The sequence below is a fragment of the Notechis scutatus genome, chromosome 3 (genome assembly GCF_049901735.1).
Source record: "Notechis scutatus isolate UNSWTSFEM ecotype Mainland chromosome 3, rNotScu1.2, whole genome shotgun sequence".
In the NCBI taxonomy this organism is placed as follows: Eukaryota; Metazoa; Chordata; class Lepidosauria; order Squamata; family Elapidae; genus Notechis; species Notechis scutatus.
In genome coordinates, this window is record NC_142011.1 from 53,611,172 (window position 1) to 53,638,634 (window position 27,463).

The following is a 27,463-nucleotide window of genomic DNA, read 5'->3' on the forward strand; positions in this document are numbered from 1 at the left end:
AAACAGATGGCCCACCTGTACTATACTCAGAAAACAATATTTTGGGTGGAGAGTCCTGTTTCAAAAAATGTGCCCGTCTCTTCCTCATCTCTTCCTTTCCCTACCACCCCACAGATTAGCAACTGCCTATTTATTGCACAGTAATTAAATCATCATCTGGAAGTGTCCTCTGGGCACCAGATCCCAGACTGTGACTCAGTGCCCCACTCTTGCCCCACCAAAGTCAATGGATATTTGAACACCCCCTCCAAGCAGTTCTAAAAAAAAAGTGTGCTGAGTGAGCTCCTTTCTTTTGTCAGTTAACCGCCAAAGTCAAAACAGGGCTGCCTACTGGTTGAATTGTTTTTTTTAATTAACTGTCCTACTTTAATTGACTAATTGAACAATTAAGAGATTTAAATCTTGCAATTATTATCCCAGATTTCCCCAGCAGCCTCGCAGCTCTCTCACACCCTGTGAAGCTTGGTCATCTGTTTCTGCTTCGCAAAACAAAGGGTGCACACCCTGGACGCTCCTTCAATGTTATGCTCTTCCAACAAATATCTTCCCTATGGTATGCTATGTTTCACAAAGAGTAATAGCATTAGTAGGATGCATACGTAGGACAAAAAAGTGTATTTAGCTGGCAGAATATAAAGTTCCTTAACTATGATACCAGGGCAATGCACAATTCTTTCCGAAATTACCTATGGAAATTCATGCCCTAACAAATATAGTTTGCACTGCTTTTCAACTAGGATCGGCGGTCCCATTTTTTGCCCCTCTGTAGCTGGATGACCCCTGTTATCTCAATGATGTCTTGCTGATTCTCCTTTCTTCCTTTGAAGGCAGAGCACCCATCCTTCAAGTCCCACAATTACAAGTCCCACAATTAAAATAAAGCCCTATTTCCAACTTGCCCTGTTTTATAATTTAGGATGACCATCAGATTGCACTGCATGATATGGCACTGATATGGTGCCGGCAATCCCTAGGATAAGAACATCTGACTTATGGGCAACTTGTATTTTTGAACAGATTGTCACAAATCCTACCGTATTAAACATTTGAGTTAAATATGATGGTTTGTAACAACAAATACACAGTACTTTGTGACGCTCATGAAAACACCGCATGTCAGTTGTTCATCGGCTGGAGGAAGGATTTTTGCCAGATTAAGTCAGATCACACTGTCATTAATACTGCATTGAGTATGCAACTTCATATTTGGCTTACATTTTTCTCTTATTTACCCTAGTAATCATGCCTTCAAGAGGTAAATCCAATGCAAGCACCAGTGATGCATCAAAGAAAAGGAAAACTAATCATGTTTGAAAATAAAGTAAAAATAATAAAGTAACCAGAAAGATGTGAGACACCATCAATCATATGGTGGGTCAACACTTGGAACAAATTTAAAGGATAAAGTGAGAATAATGGAGCATGTGAAACTATAATTTATAATATATACTTATGAAAACTATAATATAGAATATCTACTAAGATAAACATTTGATTAATGCTAAATAACAATTCTGACCTACTTACAAATTTGATTTAAAGACAGACTTAGGAACCAGTCTGTCAGACCTGGGGACTGGATGCAGCCACAGCTAATAAGCCAGTATAGAGGAATCAGAAAGCACCACTAAAACAAATTAGCTTTAAAAAATATGGAGGTTGCTGAGTTAGCCATATGCAGGTGCAAAACATCATGCTTTATAAAACTTTGATAACGCAGCCCAAGTCTATGATGAGGAAAGCTAACTAGTCAGAAGCCGCATGATGAAACAGTACAGACTTATCAATTCCTATACCTGTGCTATGATGTCCTATTGATAAGGCCATCAGAGGTCCCTGAACTTTACTTGCCACTCAGCAATGCAGACTCAATATACTTCTTAATCACTCCTGCTGGCTTTATAAAGGCAAAGAGTCTTGTTTATGTTGCTACATCCAAGCAATTCTGCCTGTGACCCTAGTATGTTCCCTCTGATCCAAAAATCCAAATTATTTGCATTAAATGTAAAAAGCAATTTTGATTTTTCATTTTTTCAATCTTGGCTCCATTGAAATGTGTATCCATCTCATAGCCCTGTCCTCCAGACACTGAAAATGAATGGAAGGAACTACAGAATACCTTTCTAGATCTAGAGACCACATTACATGTTACGGATTCGCCAAGAAAAAGTAATCTGTGTAAAAAAAATTACAGGTAACTTACACAATTAAATACAATCACCTGGCTGTTGAAGCTGTCACTGACCAGGGCAAGAAGACTTGTAAGGCTTACATACCAATCTGTATGTAGACTTTTCCATAATTGCTTCTAATTTCCATGTAGAATCTCAATAATATATGAAAATATCCATATACAGAATACTTCTATAATTGATTTAAACAAAGTTCCTGTTCTTTTCAATTTAAAACCCAAATATTGGCTCATCATCACAATTAACAGGTTTCAATGGATTTCCACTTATCATTTTAAGTGTAAAAAAAAAACCTGGAGAGTCCTATATTAAACAAAATCAAAATGCTGTTTTCTAACATATGCCAAAATGAGCTCTCAGTTATAGCTGCCCTGCCACCCTTCTGGAATGAAAAAGCAGTCTTACCTTTAGGAGGCTTTGCTACTGTGAGAGGAAGATTCGGGGAGGTTTGTTCCTAATATCCAAGTCACTGCAACTGCGTGCAGTTTTTGTTCACGTTTCCAGTCCCTTCCTTCTCTCTTCCCAGCACTGCCTCACTCTGGTTGTGCCAAAGAAACCGTGTTACTTGTTTTGACTTGAGTCAGAGAAGCGGGGCAGGTGAGCAATACCTTTTCAGCACAAGAGAATCAGTGGAGCCAAATCCTTCCAGGCACAAAAGGACAAGCTGACACATAACACCAGAAGGGAGGGACTTTATTAAAACATACCTTGCAAAAGTTAGCAAGGAATCCTTCCCCTTGTCCTGGATAAGCAGGGAAAGCTGAAATAACCCATTGCAGTCAGCGCTAAGTCCACACACATGAAAATGTGTTTTCTGCCTTTGTAACTTACCGCCAGAGAAACACGCTTTGAGCACTTTCTCTGATGACCAGCAAGAGACTTAATTAGCATGAAAATACTACCAGACTATTCCTATAGTTCTGTAATCCAGTCAATGTGAAGGCTGTTTTTCCTAATGCTGTTTTCAATAGAATACATGTTATGCTCAAAAACATAATGGAGTGAGACAATTAATTTATTTTTTTAAAAAAAAACAGTTTTAAGAGGAGGTCTGCAGTACTGTACTAGAAAAACAGAGCTGTGGGAGTATTTAACCCTTTGCTCACAAGTAATTTTTAGCCAAACGGAGTTCCAGATGAGTTTCTCTAAAAAGAACTTAAAACTTAAAAAGCACTGAGTAGCATAAGAATCAAGGAGCACTGCATTTTAAAGTTACTTTTTCTATAAAAATAGCAGTCAGCAAATGAATTGAAGGGGCACTTTATTTATTAAGTACTGTAGTGTTTTAACTTTTATAAACCACTCAAGAAATCAGAAGTTTATCCAGAGTGGTTTGTAAACAAAAATGTGCATTTCAAGTATTTTTAAAACTATGACATTAAAGTGCAAAGTGTATCTGTTATTAATGTGTAAGTCACCATTTTTCTCAAAGAGAGAACTAACAGAGATGGGCGCCTTATCCTCTTTCAACTACCAATTCTCTATATACTGCAGTGGAAGAAAAGCAGCACTTAAAATGTTTACTGATGAGGTATGATATAGAAACCTAAAGTAGTGTACACAGGTCCAGTTGGGAATGAAAGAAAAACATTAATTCAAAAGCAGGTTAGCCATTTCCTGCATTCAAAATATTTGCCATTACCGAGATAAAGGTGTGGAACTAAAGCCAGGCATATAATCACCTTTAATCCAGGCCCTGCAATAAACATACACGGCGAACTAGTTTTCGTGCGGGTGGCTACTGTTATCTAAGCTCTATGGCCTTGCAGATTGTGATGACTCAAAGCAATATAGCCTTTGCTTCAAATTTTTGAAGATAAAACTTACAGAATGCCCAACTCACCTAGAAGGCACCAGGCTGGGGGGGAAAGAGGGACAAATCCTGTCACGCAAAGGTAAGGCCCATCCATTTGGCTTCCCTTAAGTCTGCCACTATCAGCACTTGTGTCACAGTATAGAAAAACTGCCTCCAAGCATGATCTCTCTCTCTCTCTCTCTCTCACACACACACACACACACACACACACACGGTGTGTATCTATTTACTAAATATATATACTCGCAGATAAGCCAGGAATTTTAGGTACCAAAGTGCATTTTAAAAATCAGGTTTGGCTTAGCCATAGATCAGCCAGTGAGTAGTCATTATAGAAACTTAGAAAATCAGGAATTTTTTTGCCCTCTTTATGGTACAGAAAAAATCAATTTCCCTTTTTACTGTTTCCTTATTCTATTTCCACTGTACTGTACAAAACAGTACAGGCAAGAATAGTAACAATATAAATAAAGAGCCAATTTGGTGTAGTGGTTCAGGTGTGGTCAGGAGACCATGTGTTCTAGTCCTGCCATGGGCGTGAAAGCCAGCCGGGTGACTTTGATCTGTGGTGGGAATTTCATTTTTTTTTACTACCGGTTCAGTGGTGTGGCTTGGTGGGCGTGTCTTAGTGGGCGTGGCAGGGGAAGGATACTGTAAAATCCCCATTCCCTCCCCACCCCACTAACCTGCTTTCCAGCTCCCTTCTCCTGTGCAGGGCAACAAAAGAAGACCTAGCCAATCAGTTGGGACTCGGGAGGCAGATAATAGATGGGGGCGGGGCCAGTCAGAGACGATATTTGCCGGTTCTCTGAACTACTCAAAATTCCTGCTACCGGTTCTCCAGAACTGGTCAGAACCTGCTGAATACCACCTCTGCAACCCATCTCACAGGGTTGCTATTGTGGGGAAAATAGGGGGAGGACGGAGTGTTACATATGTGTGCCACTTTGAGTTACTTATAAAGTAATAAAGGAGGTATAGAAATCAAGTCAAATAATAAATATTAGAAACAATTACATCAGCATGTGTTTGCTATTTTATCCTTTCAAAAAAAACAACTAAGAAATACCACAGTTCAAGTTCTTTAGTATCCTCCATTTCAGTCACGGATGCAAACCAATTAGGAGGTGATGAGATTGCCAGTAGCTATCCTGTTTGGGAAATCACTCAACTGATAACTGAGGTTTCTTAATGAAATATCCTCAGGTAAAGTTCTGCCCACCCAAGCTGGTCCCTGGAAGGAATATAAAAAGAAAAAATATAAAAGCTGAACCTGCCTGGACTAAGAAAACCAGCAGTGTTTCAGCGTTTTTGTTTTGTTTTTCAGTTCTAACATTTGACTTGCTCATTAGCCCTATTTCTTGGTTTGTGCTTCAGTCCCGATTTGATGTTTGGTTTAATTTCTGGTTTGCCTCATTTGTCTATTCATTTTCACTGTTCAATTATTCTTACTCATAAAGTGAGTCCCAGCTCACCTGAGACTGTTGCCTATAACTGAGCTCTAATAGGATTTCCAGTAAATTCTGGAATGTGCTGCATCTAAAGGCCAGAATGCAACCATTGCCCAAATCTATGGACCCTCTGGGTGTTATTGGGCAAATTGTGACTCTCGGCCTTGTTTCACAGAGTAGAAAAGGCTGTCTAATGACGTTATTCGAGGGATAAATAAAACGGGGATTGCAAAATTAATACATTATATAAATTTTAGCGTGAGTATCAATTATAAAGGCTCCTGTCCTGATTGGTCTACTTTGATCAAATAATTTGTACATCAAGCAAGTACAGCGCCATGTATGCAACCTAGTGCAAATCACAAAAGCCTGGGAACTTTACTCCTCTGGTTTCGTTCTGTGTTTCGTGTAGCCAAAGAACATTTAAATGTGATGGTTATTGAAATAAACAAGCCCTCGGGGCCTGTTTACCATAGATCAAGATAAAGTGCCAAGCATATCTGTTGCAAATTTTCCTTCAACTTTGACCTCCATAGAATTTGACCATTGATCAAGCTTATCAGCAAACTATACTACAGCTGTAGGAGCAGCCCTATCATTGAGGTAGCTGGCTTTCTCAGGGTAACATCACTGATGTCAGACAAATCTACTCATTATAGACACAAAGAACCTACCCCATGAGAAATGTGAAATGGATACAGCAACAAACAAATTTAACCCAAGGAAGGCAGAAGTACTATTTCTTGGTGGAATGGCTTATTCAATATTCCCAAAAGTGCTTTTTCAAGAGGCAACTGGACTTTCTGGTTTTTCTTTGAAGGCATTTCGCTTCTCATCCAAGAAGTGTGTTCAGCTCTTGAGAAAGCACCTTTGGGACACCATGACCTGGGTGACTGGGAATCTCCAGAGACACTTATTCAGTATTCTGTGTCTCTTGAATGGGACTTTACAGTAATCCTAGTGTAGTGATCACAACAGAGACTAGCAACTTGGTTGTTAAATGAAGTGGTTGCTAAGTGAAACCACAACAGTGCTTATGATCTTCAGCTTTCCTTTTCTTTATGGACCTGTGGTAGTAAATGCAGGGATTGGTTGTGAAAGTTTTATTTTATTTTATTTATTCATCACATTTCTATACTATCCAGCTCACTGACATCACTTAGGCAGTTTACAATAAAAACATGTCACAAAATATAAAAGTATAAAATAAAAATAAAGTTAAAAAACAAAATTAAAATATAGGGTTACAGTATCAAAAGTTAAAAAGCTAAAAAAAATGAGGAGGACACCCTCACAATACCATCCACCCCCAGAGTTGCCTAAAACCTTTTGATTGTCTTAACACTCTTCCTGAAGGCCGGAAGAATGGGGGCCCACCTCACCTCTGGGGTAAGGTGTTTCAAAGGGTGAAGGTAATGGCAGAGAAGGCTCTTTTCCTGGATCTTGCCAGACAAAATTACTTTTTCATCACCATTGGAACTGTGAGTAGTCATTTGATGAGGCAGTCGCTAAACAGGGACTACCTGTATTATCTTCTAAATGAGCAGGTGTTTTGCTTGGAAGATTCTTTCAAGGAAAAGACAGGTCCAAATATAAGTAGTAGAATGTATTTGGCATGGGTTTGTCTTTGAAAACTGCAAAATTTCTACAGTTCAAAGTATAAAAGCTATACCGGTAAATACAGCATGAGTCTCTAATTACATTATTATACATCTCTACAAACTTTCTATTTTCTTCCAATCATAATTCAAAACCCCACCTGGTTTGGAACATTGTTATCTAAAATTTTGCTGCTGAAGACCAAGAAGAAAAATCTAATATGTGTGATATAATATCCTGGTTTCCTCATTCCAAAGCAACCTTCCTGTTCTATTTCATGCAAACAAGTTTTGTCTTGATGTTTCTGTCTACCAAAAGTAGTTCTGAATTCTTTCCTTTTTTTAAATCCAAGATTACCGAAGGATGTCAAAACCCATTAAAGGTGCATTGCCATATCTTTTTGAGGGTCCCTGTACCCTGTTCTTTAAATTGTTAGTACAGTACTTGCTTAAGTATAGGCAGAATATTACATTAAGTGTCTGAAATAGATCCACTTTGAATATAGAAATTAGACTAGGAACTCTGTGTTTTCGCATTAGATGCCAGTCAAAAAGATTGTTCAAAAGAAATATTAAGCCATTTATTAATCCTCTTTAATAGCAAAAGGCCCAGAAACTGCAAGCTAAGGCAATTGATATCCACATCATGTAAGCAATAAATATTTTCTATAGTGTCCCCTGTGCTCTTTTAGTAGTATGAATCCTCATCTTTGAGTGTCATTTCATCTGATTTCTGTAGATACACCCTTAGGTTGAAGGATTGAAGGACAGCAAATTATTAATTATTACCTTCTTATATTTCTTTCTGTTTAATGTCACAATTTGACACAACATATAAAGAGTTTTATTTTCCATTGAAGATTTCCAAATGCGTAGCCACACCTAATTTTGAAAATGTAGGTCAAAAACTAAGTATCCTTTCAAAGAACAGGCAACAAGTAATTACCTGTTGCCTTTCTCTTTAGAAATAGTGACAACTAATTAATTTTTTTTTTCTGGCAAGGATATGAAGGTTTTCTGGGTCAAGAAGTAAAGAGACAGGAGGAAAAAAGATCTCACTTTTATGGATAACATCATCTCCTGACCACAGCATCAAAATCCGGCAGAATTCACTTATTTTAGCTTAGCGTGAAGAAAGAGATAAAGATTAAAACTGGAACCCCAATAATATGACAAGTATGTTTAAATGTTGACCTAATTAGAATTGGGGAGTCATTTAAACCCTGCTGCAAGGATCATGGAAATAGCTTTGCTAAAAGCAGAGAGAGAGAGAGAGAGAGGGAGAGATCCAATGTTTATCATCATATAGTCTAAAGTTCTAAAAACTATGGAAAAGGTGAAGGATTGGGAATTTTGTTTTCATCAAAGGTCACATTCTCTCAAGATAATTTGTCAAGAGTACTGAATGCTACTTACACTTAATAGTACAAAAGAGTACAAAGCTGGTGCAGAACTTTGGCTTTGTTCATTTTGGAGTTCATAATACTGTATAATTCTAACCAAAGCCTAACATGGCAGTAAGCCAAATTACCCTTTTGTCTCTGTCATTCTCTTTTTCAGCCATTCTTTCCCCCTTTCAAAAATCATTATACACCAAATATTCCATCCCAAATTAAGGGTCCTGGACATCACGTCACTTTTCCTTTCTTCCAAATCTTTACGAAGCCAGAGGCTCTTTTAATGATAAATCATTTAGTCCTCTCTTCAGATTGTTTTTAAAGTGCTTACTTTTCTTTAGCCCTTTGCGGTATTTTCCTACCTGGCAATGGAGTTGATATACCCTATGCTATGTTTATCTCTCTATAATATATGAAATGGTCATAATCAAAGTGTTAAAATACACGGGAGTGGGGAAACCTTTACACTCAACTGCTTTTAACCAAACATGGTATTTTCAGTGCCAAGCTGTGTGCAAGTTGTACACTTTAAAGAAGCCTGAAGGGAGAATCTTGTGGCAATGGATTGTGGACCAATGTGCACCTTCAGACTTCCCCAGTGGCAACACAAGCTAATGCATGATACAGTCTTCTACCCACACCCAGCCCACCAAGGAGGCACAACCCCACTCCCAATATTTCTTTCCTTGCTACACATCAAAAGTTGCATTTTCCTGTGCCAGCACAAGCAATGCTGTCTGATTCACCTGTCATATCTCAATTCATTGTAAGCACTCCATCTACCCTCCAGCTGGGCACCTTGTGATGTGACAGGTGGGCCCCCACCAATCACTTCCCACCATGTCACCTTCTGACATAATCTTGTCAGGAGAACTTCTGTGGGCCTGTGAAATGCTGAAAGTTGTGTGTTTTTTTAAAAAAAAAAACAACCATAAATAATGGTGGAATGCCACAAGGCTGATCTGTGTCTTGCATTGTTTTACAAGTTCACTGATGGGGGGAGGATTGAAACAATGGGAAGATTGACAAAAATTAAAGGTAACACTGCCAGTTTTCCTTCCGGATCGAGTAACAGGAATAATGGTCACTATGGAGCTTTCTTTCCTCCACTACCCCCTCCATTAAAGAAAACGTGAAACACCTAGGTCTTTATTTAAAAAACAAAAAAAGCCAAGTGACTAGAGTTCTCCATTTTCCCCTCGAGCTCCAATAATAGAAATAATGGTAAAATAGAGGTTGGTCTGGTCTTCTGCTTTACCACTGAAGACACCAGATGGGTCGTGTCAAATATGAGTCAGGAAAGGGACCCTCATACAAAAGATTTATCAACCACATGTCCTCAAAAATCCATCCATGGAAAGGAAAATGATTCGTGCTTGTTTTCCCAGCAAAAGGATTACAGTAGCATAGGAATCACTATGGTAATTGTGGTATAACATAATTTCAGAATAAGAATAGACCTGGAAGGGACCTTTGAGGTCTTCTAGTCCAGCCCCTTTCTCAAGCAGGAGATCCTATACCATTTCAGACAAGTGACTGTCCAGTCTCTTCTTAAAAACCTCCAGTGATGAAGCACCCACAACTTCTGAAGGGAAGCTCTTCCACTGGGTTAATTGTTCTCGCTGTTAGGAAGTTTCTCCTTAATTTCATGTTTCTTCTCAACGTTGTTTCTTGTCCTGCTCTCTGGTGCTTTGGAAAATAAGTTGACCCCCTCCTCTTTGTGACAGCCCCTCAAATACTGGAATACTGCTATCATGTCCCCACCAGGTCCTCTAGACCAGGGACCCCCCGCGCGCCCGGTTCCAGCTGGGCGCCCGGGCGGGGCGGGGGTGGGCGGGGCCCCCCCCCCTCCCCCCCACGGCGCCCCCCCCCCCCCCCCCCCCCCCCAGACGCATCGAAGCGGCCCACAATAGTAGCGTGGCTTTTCGGAAGGCTTCACCCGAAAAGCACGGCCCCCTCTTTAGAAACAGCCCCGGAGCCCCGAAAGCCAGCAGCGCAAAGAGGCGGCGCCCAGCACCAGGCCCGGGGGCCAGGCCCGGCCGCGGGCCCTCTAGACTAGCAAAAACCCAAATCCTGCAACCGTTCATATGTTTTAGTCTCCTTTAATCATCTTAGTTCCTCTTCTTTGCACTTTTTGCCATCTCCATGGCAAAAGCAGAGGAAGGAACAGAAATCCAGAAAGCGGTTTCTTAAATTGTCTTCAATTCCAACACAGGAGTGAAGCAGTTTGAGGCTGCTATGCAGAAATGTCCTGTGTGTAATGGATCCAGCACATATACAGGTTGTTTAAATAATTGCTGCAGCTGCACATTGGGCTATTTTATAAACACTGTCAGCACAGTAAACTGTTTAGAAGGAACAAAGTTAACTCATAAGAGTTTAGATTTAAGAGCATCACAGGAAACTGCCTTTGTAACAGAATAGTAGACATAGAATAGACTGTTTCTTTCTATTTGATTTTCAAGGCCAATACAATATCAAGAGGGTAGGGAAAAGCAAGAAGCATTTTTTGTTGATACCAAATTCTACTGTAAGTACTAGGGCAGAATTCTTGGAACTGGAAGTCCACCCAACTTAAAGTTGCTAAGGTTGAGAATCCTTGCACTAGAGGAAAAATGTCTACCAAGCAGGTAAGCTGTTTCAGGATAAAATGATAACAAAAGCTTTGTTAAAACATCTGCTAATAATGAGCTGTTAAAGACAAAGAGGCCTTACCAGGAAAACAGAGCCCCAGAAGTAAATATTTGCCCAATACCTACTGATAAGAATATCCACCTCTACAATATAATTGCCACTTCCCAGATACCTTAAGAAGTATTACAGAAAAAATGCCTGGGATTGGGCCAGCTGGAATGAATGATGTCAAGGACTTTTGAAAATAGCTTACACCATTCTTCTATACCCTGGTGCCCTGGAGGTATATTGAGCCTACTATAGGGATTCTTAATTTGGATTATGTATGCATTTTCTAAGGGACGTGGTGGCTTAGACACTGAGCTTGTCAATCAGAAAGGTCAGCAGTTCAGCAGTTCGAATCCCTAGCACCGCATAACGGAGTGAGCTCCTATTACTTGTCCCAGCTTCTGCCAACCTAGCAGTAGAAAAATAGGGATCACTTTGGTGGGAAAGTTAACAGCGTTCCATGCACCTCTGGCGTTTAGTCATGCTAAGCATATGACCATGGAGATGTCTTCGGACAGCGGCTTTGTAACGGAGATGAGCACCAACCCCTAGAGCCGGAAACGACTAGCACGTATGTATGAGGGGAACCTTTACCTTTACCTATGCATTTTCTAAGGGAGGGAAAATTGTTTCATTCCATACCAAGATCTTCTTCGTGCGGGCTTTCCTTCTCTAATAGAAAGTGGCGTTCATTTTGCATGGGAGGGGAAGAAAATAATAAAGTCCCTTTTTTGTCACAGACTACTGAACCTTTCCACCATTGCTGTCTTAAGACAACATAAATGAAATGAAAAATTAGTGTTTCTGTGTAGAATTTGCAAGTATCAGTTTCATTTAGTGCGTAAATATTACTTATCAGCATATTCTGTGCTCATCAACTACCTGTAACTGAGATTCATGATCCACTCTTGATATCCCCCTTGTTGACACTAGCATCTGATAACTGTTAGCATCTAATAAAATAGAGCTATTTTACACAGCTTTTCCTAAAATTCCTTCTACCAATGCAAAACTATTCTCTCAAAACTGTATCTTTGTCCATTCATTAAAAAAAACTATCACTAGTATTGTAGTATTTGTATTAGAAATAGAAAATTAGAATTTTATAAGATTTAAGTAAAGATTAAAACATTAAAGGTTTAATAATGATAGATTTTAAGATTTAATAAAACATTAAAAGGAATGTTTAAAATACTTAGTTTAAGTATAGAGTTTACTATTGTGTGGATGTGTGTATGAACTTATTATTATGGTATTTGTTTTTGAGATAGATAATTGGAATGCTATGAGATTTAATGTTTAATTATATATTTAATTATTTTATGGATTTACTATTTTAGTAAGTAGAATGTACTAAGCAGAATTAGATAGGGAACTAGGTGTTACCTTAAATGTTAATTTAGGGGAGCGATGGAAAGGCATCATACTTCGATTAGTGATTTCAGGAGAATTTTTTTTTTCTAATATGAATGAGATAAATGGATAATTGGAAAAGAATGGACAAAAGATACAAATATAATGATTTAAATTAAGATGAAATAAATAAAATAGAATTAAGATGAGTGGAAAGCGGGAGAAGTTATAATGAAGATATAGAAGGGTAATAAGATAGGTAATGGCATATAAGTTGAACATGAATTTAATTGAAGTCCATACAAAGAGAGGTAATCCGGGGCCAAGCTACTTTTTAAAAAGAAGTTTTATGTTTTTGTGTTTTGTGTGTGTATGTTTGATTGAGATTTAATAAAACCTTGGGAGAAAGCGTAGAAGAATATTTGTAAACAAGGCAGAGGGAAATATGAATATGATGAGTATAAAATGGATAAATATAGAAGAAATGTAATTGAATAAGAGCAAAGAGAAATAATGAGAAATTTGCTAAAAAAATATTTAAGTGGAAATGGGATATATTAGAATTATATTGTATAAAATAATGTTTTATCGGCCTTGTAAAAATTTATAATGGAAAGAGGTTTAATGTCTTTAATGTCTAATGATGCTTTGTTTGTCTTTAAAATTAATAAAACTTGTTTCAAAAAAAAAAACTATCACTGTCACACTTAAAGAGTATAGGTTCTGTAGAAATAATGTATGACATAATAAACTGATCTTTTGGCTCTTTGTTGCAGCGAAGCACTGCAAAGACCAATGAGAATTGGAATTGGAAGATGCCTGTGGATTATTCCTTTTTTGAATGCAGCATGGAGCTGCTATGAAATAAAGAATCTGTTGATCTGCAAACAGCAGTCTTTTCTTTTGAGCTTTGTATCCTCATCCCTGAGAATCAGACTGATTTTTAAACCAACTATTCCTCTTCTTTCAACTATTCCTTTGCCAAAGGAAGCAGGGTACAAAATAACCTGTGTTATACATTGGGTGTTCCGGGGAGCTTCCCCAGCTACAGTGCAAGAAAGAATTTCAACATAAATAGTCCAATCATTCCATTTGGCTTTACTCCTACAAAGCTATGCCCTATCTCCCTTCTTCCAGGCTCTGTCTACTTAGACAGCTATATAGGAGCTAACTTCATAACACTGAAGGAATTCATCTCATTCTCTCAATTAGCTGCCAGATGTGCTCTTCAAGAATAAAGAACAGTGAAGGACAAGTGCCCTTTTGGTGCCCCCTGCATGCAGGCCATCCATCATCCCATCAAGACCAAGAGGAGAGGCCAATTCCTTTGCTCCAGAATGATAAAGCATGTCACAGCTGTGTTTCAGTGCCTCTTCATTCTGGCATGGAACCTGAAGCATTTCACCCATCATCCAGGCAGGGTCTTTGATGAGCTACTGTTCTCTGTCCGTGGGAAACTGAAAGATCTATGCCAGGGTCTTCCAGCAATGCTGGGAGTAGGAACAGAGAAATTTAGGATTCAATTCAATAAATGAATGGAATGCTGTACTAGGGTTATGACAGGTTACCACAAAGCTCTCCTTTAAAGTAACAGTGCATATTTACAAAACTAAAACTTTCATGTGCCTGAAATTAGATGGCAAAGCCAGGATGGGATATTGAAAAAGATAAATAAATGGGCTAGAGAGTTGAAGACACCAAACTGGCTTAAATTCTATTTCTGGCATAGGATTCTTTTTCATCTAGGCTAGTCATTAATCCTTGGCATCAATTTCTCTATTCAAGATCAGTGGAGTTTAGCTTGCAAAATGCAATTCATATCAATATGACATCAATACTCTAAGAATCCTACATGTGTTATAGTTGCCTCAAACAAAAAATTACGATTAATTTCACTGTGTAAAACAGATAAGCAAGAATTCACAAGAAGGTCAAACTCTAATTCTTGCAGAATAATCAAAGACGAAAGAGTACTTTTACATGAAATTTGTAGTGGAAGATACAAAAGGCTCAATCCATTTTAAACAAAACATATTTTAATTATTAACTAGTATTAGCAAGTACCTTCACTGAATGGGACATAACCATTTGATACATTGGGGAGATATAAAAATGTGATATATCATCATTGCAAGGTTATATGTTGACATAGAAAGGCTGACAATAAGCTAATATCCTAGAACACCAAGGGATCATCCTACGATAAATTGCTGCAAAATATTAAATTAACGTGAAGCAACTCATTCCTGTGTAGCACTAACTAGTACTGGAGAATATCAGAAATCAGAAACCAAATGCTACAACTCTAATCCAACATTAAATTGTATGAGTTTTGTGAAATGATAGAAAAAAGGCGCTGGCCTTTTCTCATTGAGTATCCACATGCCATAATCAGATATAACACTCTGTGCAATTCAATCAATCAATAGGTGAACATAATAGTGGCTTAATAAAAACAATTTTAACAATATGTGGATCCGTAAGTCTGATAACTCAAATCAACCTAGAAATCCTTTCTTATCTCCTACTAAATTTATTAAGACTTTTCAAGTGACTCTGTTGTAAGAAAGTAACACTATATACCATCACTTAGTCCACACAGTCCTAGGCTGAGCACCAACCTGTTTGTGACACTCATGGATAGACTAGTTTCAGTTTGTAAATGTTTCCTGCAACTGGTTCTTAAGCCCTGCATTTGTTTCCAGGTGCTAAAGTTTTCATGGTAATCAGCTAAAAAATCTGATCTTCAGATACTTACTTCATCTAGAAAAGAGAAACCTACAGCTAATTTAAAAAAAAAAAAAGATGTGATGCTTCTATGGTTCTTCTGTCCAAAAACATTTCTTCCTCATGCATTCTTAACAAAGGACTCAAGAAAGCAATCGCTAGTCCATGTCCTGTTCATCCATTCAGAAGCATTTCTCTTCAGTAACTGCCTAAGGCACAGCAGCTGATCAAAACAGAAAGGCAGTCTCCCCCCCACAAAAAAAGAGCTGGCAATGCTCACCAGTCCTGTACTTGCATGCTTTAATTCAGAGAATTTGGCTTCTGTGTGTGTCTACGGGTGCCTAGGTGGGGGATCTCCGGCTAGTGATAGTCAGGTCTAAAACCTCTGGAAATGGCATTAACTTGCTTTTTCAGTAACAGAACTGCTATAAAATCAGTTTTCCCACATTCTTTCCTTTAATTTTTGGTGGCTATTACAAGATTTCAGAGAGGAAAAACAAAAGTTATAAATTACTTCCAGGAATCAGTTAACAGAGAAGGATTCTTTGCTCTTAGCTTCAAGTGGGAAAAAATGTTTCCTCCCTGCAGAGATGTTGACCACATTTTACACCCAGAGAGAGTTGCTACTTTGTTTTCACTTACTTTTTAAGGAGGAAGTGGTTCTCTTTGAGCTTCTCCACTAGCTTCCTGGAAGGCACGAGAGTTGTGCTGCTACAGCAGGAGCAGCAGCAGCAGCAGCTTCCATGCTCTTGATGCTTTTGTTAAATTTCCCCCCCCCACCACCACCACTAGGTATTTCATTTAACTTGGGCATTAGCGACATCCCAAATGTTAAAAGATCTGAAGACATCTGTCCCTGGGGCATACCAATCCCTCAGAGAAAGAAGGGGTGGAATGTCTTAGCCAAATTCTTTCTAACATGTGCATGAAATCACTTAGGAGAACACATAAAAAGAGGCCATTAAAATGTTCACACCCAAAGCTTCTTTTCCTCTCGTTATGCTGTTGTTTTAAACTAATTCCAAGCTATGTAGGAATAGCATTTTCTAGGGGTCCCTGTTTGGAAGGTTAGATTGCCTCAGCCCTAGTGGTAGGAGTCATTTGCTGAATAAAAGAACTTCCAAGACACACAATGTCTCCAGCGCCTCTTGCTTTCTGGCTGCGAGACCCAAGGCTATCGGGCAAAAGAATGGATCCCGCCCCCCTTCAGATCAGCCCTCAGAAAAATGAGCCTGGCAGCTGGCTATTACTCTCGTATTAGTGATGGATTAAGCTGAATTCTTTGCCAATTAAGCCACATGCACAATGCCAAGCTAATAATCCAGTGAAAATTAACAATGCTTTTATTTTATCAGGTGTCTCTGTGTGTATGTGTGTGCACATACACACACCCCTATGAGGATATAGCAGTAGGATATAGAGTTTGGACTTTATAAACAGATTATCATTTCACATAAAACTTCTCTGGCAGAAAGGTTGATTTTTTTTGTTTTGTTTTAAATGCTCCAAGCAACTTGTTAAACTTGACCAGACTGCTCATCACTTCTTTCAGGTCTTTCATTGACAAGAATCATTTTGGGGGAGTGGGGGGGGAAACAAACCAGGATTGTTGCACAATGCCTTGTATGGTAGAATTAGGATCTGTGGATAATATCTTTATCAAGAGAATTATATCCTTCAATCAATCAGAATAGACCTGAAAGGGAGCTTAGAGATCATCTAGTCCAAACCCCTGCTCAAACAGGAGACTCTATACCAGTGGCCCCCGACCTTTGGGGTACCAGGGACCGATTCTGTGGAGAGAGGTTTTTCTGTGGACCAAAGGGGGTGTGGTTTCGTATGCTGCTTGTATCCCATGGATGGGGCTTCACTTGTTTGCAGAGCCCGGTTTCTGGCATGCCTTGACCCGGAACCAGTCCAAGGATTGGGGGCTGGGGACCCTTGCCCTATACTATTCAGACAGGTGGCTGCCCAGTCTTTTCTTAAAAACCTGTGTGCTATTGGGATTAGCAATGTACGGCTTGTATTGTACAAAGCTTCAGGTAGAAACTATATTTTAGGTTCACGGTATAGTTCTACCCAATGTCTATGCTGACATTAAGTAAAGTTTTTTCCCCCCTGTCATTCTTTTTATCCCCTTTCCTAGTCAGATAAGCCTAAATGCACTACAACAGCCCAGGACACCAGAGAAAGGAAACAGATCACCTCTACAAGCTCCTCCAACAAAATGGATACCCACTCGATTGTATCAAAAAGTGTCTGACCATTCAATGCGCTAGAATACAACCAACAGAAGCTATGAAAATGATAACACTACCAAACATCAAGAGCAGGGGTGGGATTCAATTTTTTTAACAACTGGTTCTGTGGGCGTGGCTTCGTTGGTGGGCGTGGCTTGGTGGTCATGTTATTGGCTGTGCGTGGTCAACTCAACATCATTCAAATCGAGGCACGCATCTCCTCGCCTGGCCTCTCATGACTGTGGGGATACTGCAACAGTCGTAAGTGTGAAAAATGGTCACAAGTCACTTTTTTCAGTGCCATTGTAACTTTGAATGGTCATTCCATACAAGCAAAGTACCAGCAAAGGAGGGGAAAAAAACTCCAGACAAGTTCCTGAGACAGGAAGTCTAGTCCTGCCAAGAACGTAATAAGGGTTAACGGAGAGGCAGCATCTGTAAGCAACACCAGAATGTTTCCTTCCTGCTTTCCTTACAGGATTAGGCCAGTAATTTCTTCTAACACCTGGTTCTCCGAACTGCTTATAATATTAACAACAGGTTCTAGCGAATAGTTGCGAACCGGTAGAATCCCACCCCTGATCAAGAGAATCTCAGAAAAAGCCAACATATTATGACAAACATGGTATCACGTAACACAGGGGTCCTCAACCACCGGGCCGCGGACCGGTACGGGTCCGTGGAGCACTCTGTACCGGGCCACAAAGAAATTTTTTTTAAAAAAATGGCGGCTTTCTTCGCCTTCGGTGAATGCTGCTGGGATCAGGGATCAAGGACACAAATGAAAGAAGGGGAGGGAGGAAGCAACCAAAGCCTGTCCTGCTCTCTGGCTCAGCAGCTTCGGTTTCCTCCCGCCTCGTTCCTCTCTCAGTCGCTCTCTCGCTGCTCCACCAGCCCAGGAAGAAACTGCTTCAAAGAAGCCGGGGGGGGGGGTGGCTTTTCCTGTCGCCACAGCTCCTCGGAAGCGCCCGTTTACCCCCACCCCGCCCGCCCGCGTGCGCTTCAATTCAGTGCTCCGTTCTACCTGCCTGCCTGCCTGCCTTCGTTTCTGGTGAGAATAATAACTATTCGCCTCTTTTTATCAGCCGAAGCTGCTCCGAAACGAAGAAGGCCGGCAGGCAGGCAGAACGGAGCACTGGGTTGAACCGCGCGCGGGCAGGCAGGGTGGGGGTAAACGGGCACTTCGGAGGAGCTGCGGCGACAGGAAAAGCCACCTCCCGGCTTCTTTGAAGCAGTTTCTTCCTGGGCTGGTGAGCAGCGAGAGAGCGACTGAGAGAGGAACGAGGCAGACACCTGAGGGAGGGAGGGAGACACCTGAGGGATGGGGCTGAGGGAGGCAGGGCCGAGGCGCTCCCTGAACTTGGTGGTTTGCTGGCAGACGTTTTATTACCCGACTAGGTAACAACATCAGATGTTACCTAGTCAGGTAATGAAACGTCTGCAAGCAAACCACCAAACTCGGATTCTCCCCCGGTCCTTGAAAAAGTGTTTGTGCTTGAAAGTGGTCCCTGGTACAAAAAAGGTTGGGGACCACTGACGTAACACACAAACCAACCCAAACTGTCTAGAACCATGATGGCGAACCTATGGCACGCATGCCGGAAGTGGCATGCACAGCCACTTCTTCCAGCACGCAAGAGATCGCCCGGAAGAGCACCACTGTGCATGTGCGTGCAAGCCCTGCCAGCCAGCTGATTGTCAGGTACCTGCCACGCATTTGCAGGGGGAGACATGCATGCATGTGCAGAGCCATGCGGCATGGGGGGTTGCATGTGCATGCGCAGAGGCATGCGGTGTAGGGGGGTGCACGTGTAGGGGTCACGCATGCATGCGCAGCGGGCAGGGAGAGTCATACATGCATTGCATCATGGGTGCAGGCATGCACATGCACTTTTGGCACGCAATGTGGAAAAAGCTAGCCATCACTGGTCTAGAACATCTGAAATAAACCAAAAGACCCAGTTCCCAAGAAGAAAAAAGAGACACCTACAACATACAGTGTAAGAATTGTAACATCTGTTACCTGTAACAGACAGAAGATTAGCAGAACACCACTTAGCAGTTTGAAGACACAACAAAACCTCCTCAATCTCACAACACATGGACAGGCTCAACCACAGTTTCAGCTGGGAAACTTAGCATTACAAACCAAGCTAAATCCAAAAACTTTAGGAAACTCCTGGAAGTTTGGCACTCAGACAAATCAGCCATCAATGGGCATATAAATAAACCACATTTATAGACCACCCAAAAGAGACAATAAAAAAGCCAAGAAGCAGACAAAAAGATCTTTCCACATCCTTTCCAGCAGCCTATATACCCAGATAAGGAGGGATTACCCCCAGACATATGATCACACATAAAACAATACCCTAATCAAGGAATTACCAAGGAGAAAAACCATAACACGACCAGCATTGACAGAGCAGGCTATTTATAAATAGGGAGCAAACTTTAGACTCACTAGAACGGATGATATTCCCTAGTCAGGTAATTAAATGTCTGCAAGCAACCAAGTTCAGAGAACACCAAGAATTAAATTCTGTACATGTATTTTCTTCTATCGAAATAGAGGTGTCTTGGATTAACTTCTCAGACCTCCTCTATGCAAAGCTGCAAACTGAGGGTGAAGATTTAGATTATCCGTGAAGAGCTACACAAAAGGCTTAATTCCTTGATGGCATTCTGATCTTTATAGCTCAGCTCTGTTAGCCCTTTTGCACACATTCATGACCATGGTAGCCATGGGATAAGATGTGGGCACAGAAGAGGAAGCCCAACAGTGGCCTCTGTACCTCTGGGCCCCAAGGCAGCTGCCTCCTGTTTTTACAAGGCACTGGTTCGTTCCTAAATCTCCCTGACAAACTATTCAAAACAATCTTCTTCTTCCTGTAATCCTAATGTGGAATGAGACAGTGCAGAATAGTTTTACGCAATTGTAGAAAAGAACCCACAGACACTTCTGGAAAGTTGTTGGCCAGTTTAAGGATGGAGCTCCCGTTTGTAGTTTGGTGCACTTTGTGAAGTCTTATTTACAGACCTAGACTTCACAATATGAATTTTTGCACTTGGAATGAACGGATTAAGGCATTCCGTGAGACAGAATTTCAAATGCACCCATTGTTTCATGAATTGGCTTTTAAAAACTCCAATTCTTTTAATACTAAATATTGTGCCTGTGTTAAAAGTCAAAGCAATTGGACAATTCTACTTAGAGACAGATTCCACCTGATTATCAAATAATGCTTTCCTTTTCCACAAACATTCAGCAAGCCCTTCGTACAAAGCCAGTTGGCTAAAGGTCACATTTTCCACTGTTTCGTTCAAATAATTTATTTGTTAGTGTGAGCTATTAAGATGTGAATGTTCTCTTCTGCATAAATTGCAGTTTGGAATGGCAATAGGAAGAGCAAAACAGCTAGAGGGTAAACAGAAAAGGCAATTTTGTCACTACTGTTTTAAAGATGTGTTTTTAGGAGCCACGAACACCATTTCTGTTTTGGGGGGAAAGCTGGGACATGCTGATTGCTATGATATGAGATTAACTGTAAACAAGTCCATGTATCCATTTTATTCCCCTTCCTTTTTAAAAACAGACTATTCTCATTGCAAATTTGCAAGCAGTGCAGTGTTATTTGCAATAAGCTCTATGAGTTGAGAGATGTTTATTATAAAAAAGCCCTGAGACAATTAGATCCCATTCTAATAAATTCATTACAATAATGTAGATTCTGCAAAACTGCATTTTTTTTTTTTTGCCTACTGACCTACTTAATCTCTAGTTCTATCACTTATAAATTTAATTCAGAAGATTGGGTGGCTTGGAATAATAGAAGTTATAATCCGGGACTTCCGGTTTGCTAGCCTTCGGCGGCGGCAGGGATTTGCCACTGTGCGATCCCTGCTGCGTTCACCGCCAAGGTTCCCCCGATCCATTTGGATCTGGGGGATACAGCTGCCCTGTAGAGGCAGCGGAAGATAGGGGGATCCGGCAAGGGGTTTGGGGTGCCGCAAACCCCTCCCCAGCTGGCTAAACTCCCTTTTCCCGAGGCGGAGGAACGGCGGTCAGCAATGGCCGCCACGAAGAAAGCTGCAGCCGGGTAAGCAAGTGCAGGAGGGAGAAAGCTGAAAGAAAAGTGAAAGTTGCTTCTAACTGGGACAAGACGGGAGAAAGTGACTTGGAACCTTGAAAGCTGTTAAGTATCTATTGTTCCTTGCGAGAGTTACAAGCTGCGAATACCTTAAAGGGAAAAGTTTTTTTTTCTTTGTTCGACTCTCCTTCCTAAAGTGACAGCGGGAAAAAAAAATCTTTTTGGCTGTGAGTGGGAAGGGAGAGTGGAAAAAAAGAATCTGAGCAAAATTTGAAAATAAGGAGAAGATTGCCTAGAATTGCAAAGAGTTTAAAAACTTCCAAAAAATATATTTGAAAAGGATTTGTGATTACTTTAACCCCAGAAAGAGAAAGTCAAGAAGAAGAAGGTATCTAAAAGAAACAGTCTGTTTGGATTGTTCGGTGATTTTGGAACCTTTGGAAATTACTTCTGATTAAATCATCTGGGTGGTTGTTTGGAAAAACTTTTTCTCTACACAATGGCATCATCTATGGATGAATTGGAACTTATATATCAAAAATTTGAAAGAGAAAAACAAGGAGGGGAAGATGGACTTGGCACTATTTTCCAATACTTAGAAATGGCGGTTTATATTTATGTGAAGCAGAATGAGGATAATGGGGACAAAGAAGAAGAAGAAGCCATCTTTGATGAGCAAAGGACTTTGATTGGAGAAGGGAAAAAGCGGAGGTCTTTAAGATCTGGAAAAACAGCCCAAAAAGAGAATAATAAGGTGAAAAGGGGACATTATGTTAAGAAACAACAGAAAGGGGGAAAGCAGAATAAAAGGGAGGTGGGGAGACAAGAGGTTAAAGAGGACAAGGAGAAGAAGAAGCAAGGGAGAAAGGAAGGGATGAGAAGCCTTAATGGTGGGGAGCAAGATATTAAGAAGCAAAAGTTTTTCAGAGATAATGGATAAGTCTTATTGTTAATGGGATTCTAGAAAGGTACATAAGATTGCATTTTTATATCTGTATTTAGAAGTAATTATAGAAAATTAGAAATAATATGTAGTTTAAAATGTGATAAAATATTTAACATAAACAAGTGAAATTTTTGTTAAGAAAAAGGGAGTACTGTAATGAAATATGATTTAAGATTGTGATGTGGGGGGGGGTAATAATCGTGGAAAGCATAAGTGTTCCCACAAAGGCATGATATTCAATTGAAATGGATAAAATGTTTAAGATATAAATGATTGTTAATATTAATAATTAGAAGATGGTATATTAGCAAACCCTTTGTGAAATGAGATTTGAAGTAGAAGAAGGAGGAACATTTCAATGAAATATTGAGCTATAATATGTGATGTGGGGGGGGGGAATAATTTTGAAAAATAGGGCTCTCATAAAAGCATGTGATTTAATTGAAAAGTAATGAGTTAAACATCTAAGATATGAATGAATATCAATATTAATGAATAGATTTGTATTATTTTTGATAATATAGTATAATTTTAGAATGTACCAGACAGAATCCCAATGTATGTTATATATTTTATATTAAGTACTATAAATATAGGGGAAAAAGATAAAGGCATCATACTCCATATAGTGTATAGGAGAAGTATTTCTTTTTTTTTAAAGAAGAAAAATAAATGATTGGCTGGAATAGAACATACAAAGAATAATAAATATTACGATATGAATTGAGAGGAGATTAAAAAAAAATTGAGAAAATTTAAAGGAGAGGAGAAGTTATATAGAAAATTGAAAATGTTAAGAAGATATGAAATGGTATGTAAAATGAATATGAAATTGAATTTGTGTCTGTACCAAGAGTTTTAACCCGGGATTAAGCAACTTTCAGAAAAGAGATTTTTTATATTTTTATGTTTTGTGTTTATGTGTATTTATGTATTGTTTGTCTTGAAAAATAAAACTTGTTTTTTTTTTTTTAAAAAAAAGAAGTTATAATCCAACATGTCTGTGAAACAGATGTAAAACACCTGGTTACTTAACAGGAGATCACATACTGTAATTGACGGATGGATGTTAGCAATAGTAGGGAAAATACAGACACCAACCATATGGCCACAAAAAGACTACAGAAAACCTTAACTCTTTTCTGCCATCTAGTGGTTGCTTGAATTATTACATTTTTATGGTCGCTCCATTTTAGCAAATCTAAAAGGGTTTTCCTAATTGCCCCAACCTATGGACATATCCCAGAAACCCTTTCTAGCTGCTACCTTCATCACATATCTGCCCCACGTTCTGAAGTTGCTCAAAATTTTTCAAATATTACAAAGTAGTGGTCAAGTGGTGAAGATGCTCACCTCCCATTCGGAAAGTTGAGAGTTCAATCCTAGGAAGCAGCAGATGTTTCTTTCTTACGGTACAAAGAAGAAAAAAATCTGCTGCAAACTCCACATGGTGTCAGGAAGGGCATCCAGTCGGTAAACACTCAGTTCCATCTAGTTGCTTCGATTGATAAAAAAGGGAGTTTTAAGCCAGCTTAGTTCTGCATGTGGTTGCAGATGGAAACAACTGGCCGTTTCACGGGCAATTGAGACTTGGTCACATGGCTTGAGTCAGCCCTGCTTCCACTTACAGGTTGCTATGGACATGTCATGTTCCTTTTCCAATCCTTGAGAGTCCTCTGAAGTATCATTTTGGATTTGCTATGCAGTAGCTCAGGACCATATAGTTATAGTATATTATAGACACTTTTTTTAAAAACTTTCCATGTTTGCACCACAGGAATATGTTTATGTTGATGTGTTTTCAGTTCAGTTCAGTTTCCATCTAGGATGTGTTGTGCTGTCTGGGAGATTCTGTCTCCATGAGAAGGAGATGTGTAACTCTGTGGCTGCATTCCAAGACATTCAGGTGCCACAGTGGACTTTTTGTTTTTGGTAGTGTTCTTACGCACCTGCACAAGAACATGAAGTTTCCTATTGTCTGTGCCATAGTTAACCTCTTGGAAACTATAAGGTATCTTCTCTGGCATGTTCTTCTGCTTGCTTTCCAGGTAAGCCTCCATATACTCTCCAATGTGGGCTTATGAGCACCTTCCAGCAGATAATTCATTTCGCATGTGAGAATTGCATGTGGGCTGGAGAAGCGGACCACTAGGTACTGAGACACCTCCCTTGTATATTATCTGAAGCAAACAAGCTCCTAAGGAGTGATCATTAGCGGGGAAAGAATGACACAATGAAAGTCCAGTGCTTGCAACAGTTCAGATTTCCTGCTTTCCAATCCTGATATTAAAATATAGGACATGCACATGCACGTTACATAAGAATGATTTCCTTGAAGAAGAATAGCAATAGCACTTAGACTTATATACCGCTTTACAGTGCTTTACAGCAGTGATCCCCAACCTTTTTTATGCCGCGGCCCGGTACCGGCATCAGCTGGGCGCCGCGGCCCAGTACCGGCATCAACTGGGCGCCGCCATCTTTTTGACGAAAAAGTGCTTCCGGTGACCTCACCGAAGCACTTTTTCATCAAAAAGATGGCGGCGCAGCGCTTCCGGTGAGCTTTTTCGGGTAGAAATGGCTTTCTACCCGGAAAAGCTCACCGAGCGCTGCGCCGCCATCTTTTTGATGAAAAAGTGCTTCCGGTGAGCTTTCTACCTGGAAAAGCTCACCGGAAGCACTTTTTACCAAAAAAGATGGCGGCGCCCAGCAACCAGCGGCCCGGTAAGACTTGTTCCGCGGACCGGTCCCGGTCCGCGGACCGGCGGTTGGGGACCCCTGCTTTACAGCCCTCTCTAAGCGGTTTTACAGAGTCAGCATATTGCCCCCAACAATCTGGATCCTTATTTTACCCACCTTGGAAGGAAGGAAGGCTGAGTCAACCTTGAGGCTGATGGGCTCAAAGTCCACGTCTTCTTCATGCTGAGCCAACAGAATTGTCTCCTCACTAAGTGTAAGTCTTTAGGAATCCAAAATGGCCCCTGATTTGACATCATGGCTTTTCTGGAAGATTAAGGTGCGTAGAGACTTGTGGACATAGAGTTTCACCCCTTTCCATGCTAGGTCCTCCCTTTTTGTCAAGATGTGTTGGTTGTCACAGAACCAGGGGTCTGCTCCCAGCTCGGTTTTGAGTTTCACAGTTAAATCACTTGCAGATTGGCCTTGCCGGTCGTGGCATTGCTGGTGGGTGGTCACTTGGGCAGTGGCTTGAGTAGAGGGGATAATGGTGTCCACTACTTCCTCCTACCCGTATTTGTGTTGGGGGAGAGTGAAATGGAGGTAGGTTTTGCCTACACTCAGGCCAATTGGTCAACCTGAGTACTGTCACTCTACATATCCTACTATAATCTGATTTGTTGAACTCTTCAGTGTTATCTTCAAAGCACACGCACATACTCTAAAACACGTGGAATGGCTAGAGAAATTGAAAAGGACTGAAAAGACAATTGAGTGTGCTTGCAGAAGATGGTTGAGAGTGTGCCTACAGATTCCTTTGTATTCTGGATAATGAGTCAACGAGTGTCCCCAAAACAGACAGGGGATATAATAGAGACTCTGTAGAGTTCCTTAAAGATACTATGCTGCCATGCAGTGTATGGTTGGGGTGGTCTTGCATGTCCGTAACACAAGTTATTGGAAGGGTATCAAAACAGAGATAGCCCTCATGGTAAGGGAGGAAAAAGATACACATCACAAAATATTAAATCAGAAAAGGACATATGGTGTGATGACCCGTAGTCTCTCAAAATAACCCAAAACCCAAAACATATATTAAAATCTGGTAAAGGCTTCAACTTAATTTCACTGTTTTATTAGGCACAGTTTAAAGTCACAAAAGTAAATAATGAGGCAAACAGAAAACCAAAACAAACTGCATTGATGAGAGTTCTGAAGCAAGCCGAGATAACTAATTATAAATTCCAGGAAAATAACTGAGAAAAGTCCATGGGAAGAATGCCAGCAAAGATAAGCCCCTTTCAAGGTAAACACTAATTGACTTCAGCAATTCTAACAGCGCAGTTGCAAACTTATACACATAGCTCCCACCTCCAAGCCACAAGGAGGATCATAGTAATCTCCTCTTGAGTAGACCTCGCTTTTCCCTGATCCTCTCCTCCCTGCGTGACCTAGGATGGATAGGGGATGGGCCTGGATCCTCCTCTGACTGCTCAGCAGGCCTCTGCCCTTCCCCAGCCTTCTCCACCACTTCTGGAGCCACACTCCCATTCTCTGTTGGCTGTTCCTCCTCTTCCTCAGAGTCAGACTCCACCAGGGGCATGACATATGGCCTCTCATTACACAGTATATGAAAATCCCCTATCTTAAACATATAGAATCCATAACCACAAAGACTTCAAATGCCACCACTAGCAAATTGATTGTTACCCCCCACAATTGAGAGTACTGAGCCCAAGATAAGACTATAGTGGTCATAACTGCAGAACCACACCCTCTTTGGAAGAGTAACCAGAGGACACCAACATGTGTGCATCAATATGCAGTGCAATGTGCAGTACCATGTCCAGAAGTTCTGAAATTTCTCTGGGCTGTCCTTCCCCCATCTTTCCATTTGAGAACAGACTCCCAGTTCACAGTGGACAGGATTCACATCTTTGTACTTTGCATCACTTCTATGTGGGCAGGGTGTGCTTCCTTTCTTCAGTGAAACCAGATAGTGGTTTCACATAATGGTTTCACATAATGATTTATCCTGTTCTGCAATGACTCTTTTCGATTAAGTTCACGTGAAACAATTTTAAACAATAGTTTATAATATAAACCACATTTGCCTGGGTTCACAAGCAGTACTTATCCCAAAATCATGGATTGCCCATGAACAAGTAACATTACATCTGAGATCCAGAGAGCTGTCTACTTATTTCAAAGTTTTGGGATCTCCATCTCTGGAGATTTTAATGCTGAGTAGCCATTTTGGGGGGATGATTTAAATGGTCTTCTTGCATATCGCA

At 40.3% G+C, this 27,463-nt stretch overlaps 1 protein-coding gene across 4 annotated transcripts in view; it reads right to left on the reverse strand.

The window, feature by feature from the left end:
• The window catches only part of INAVA (innate immunity activator), a 30,409-nt gene extending 27,570 nt beyond the window's left edge, over positions 1 to 2,839 (reverse strand). For 2 of the 4 annotated variants that reach the window (XM_026678122.2, XM_026678119.2), the window contains exon 1: positions 2,598 to 2,774. The gene's annotated coding sequence lies outside the window, so the exon portion shown is untranslated. Of the gene's footprint in view, positions 1 to 2,597 lie in introns of all 4 variants that reach the window. The other 2 variants (XM_087959947.1, XM_087959946.1) reach the window with 2 other exon arrangements.
• Positions 2,840 to 27,463: the final 24,624 nt, after the last annotated feature.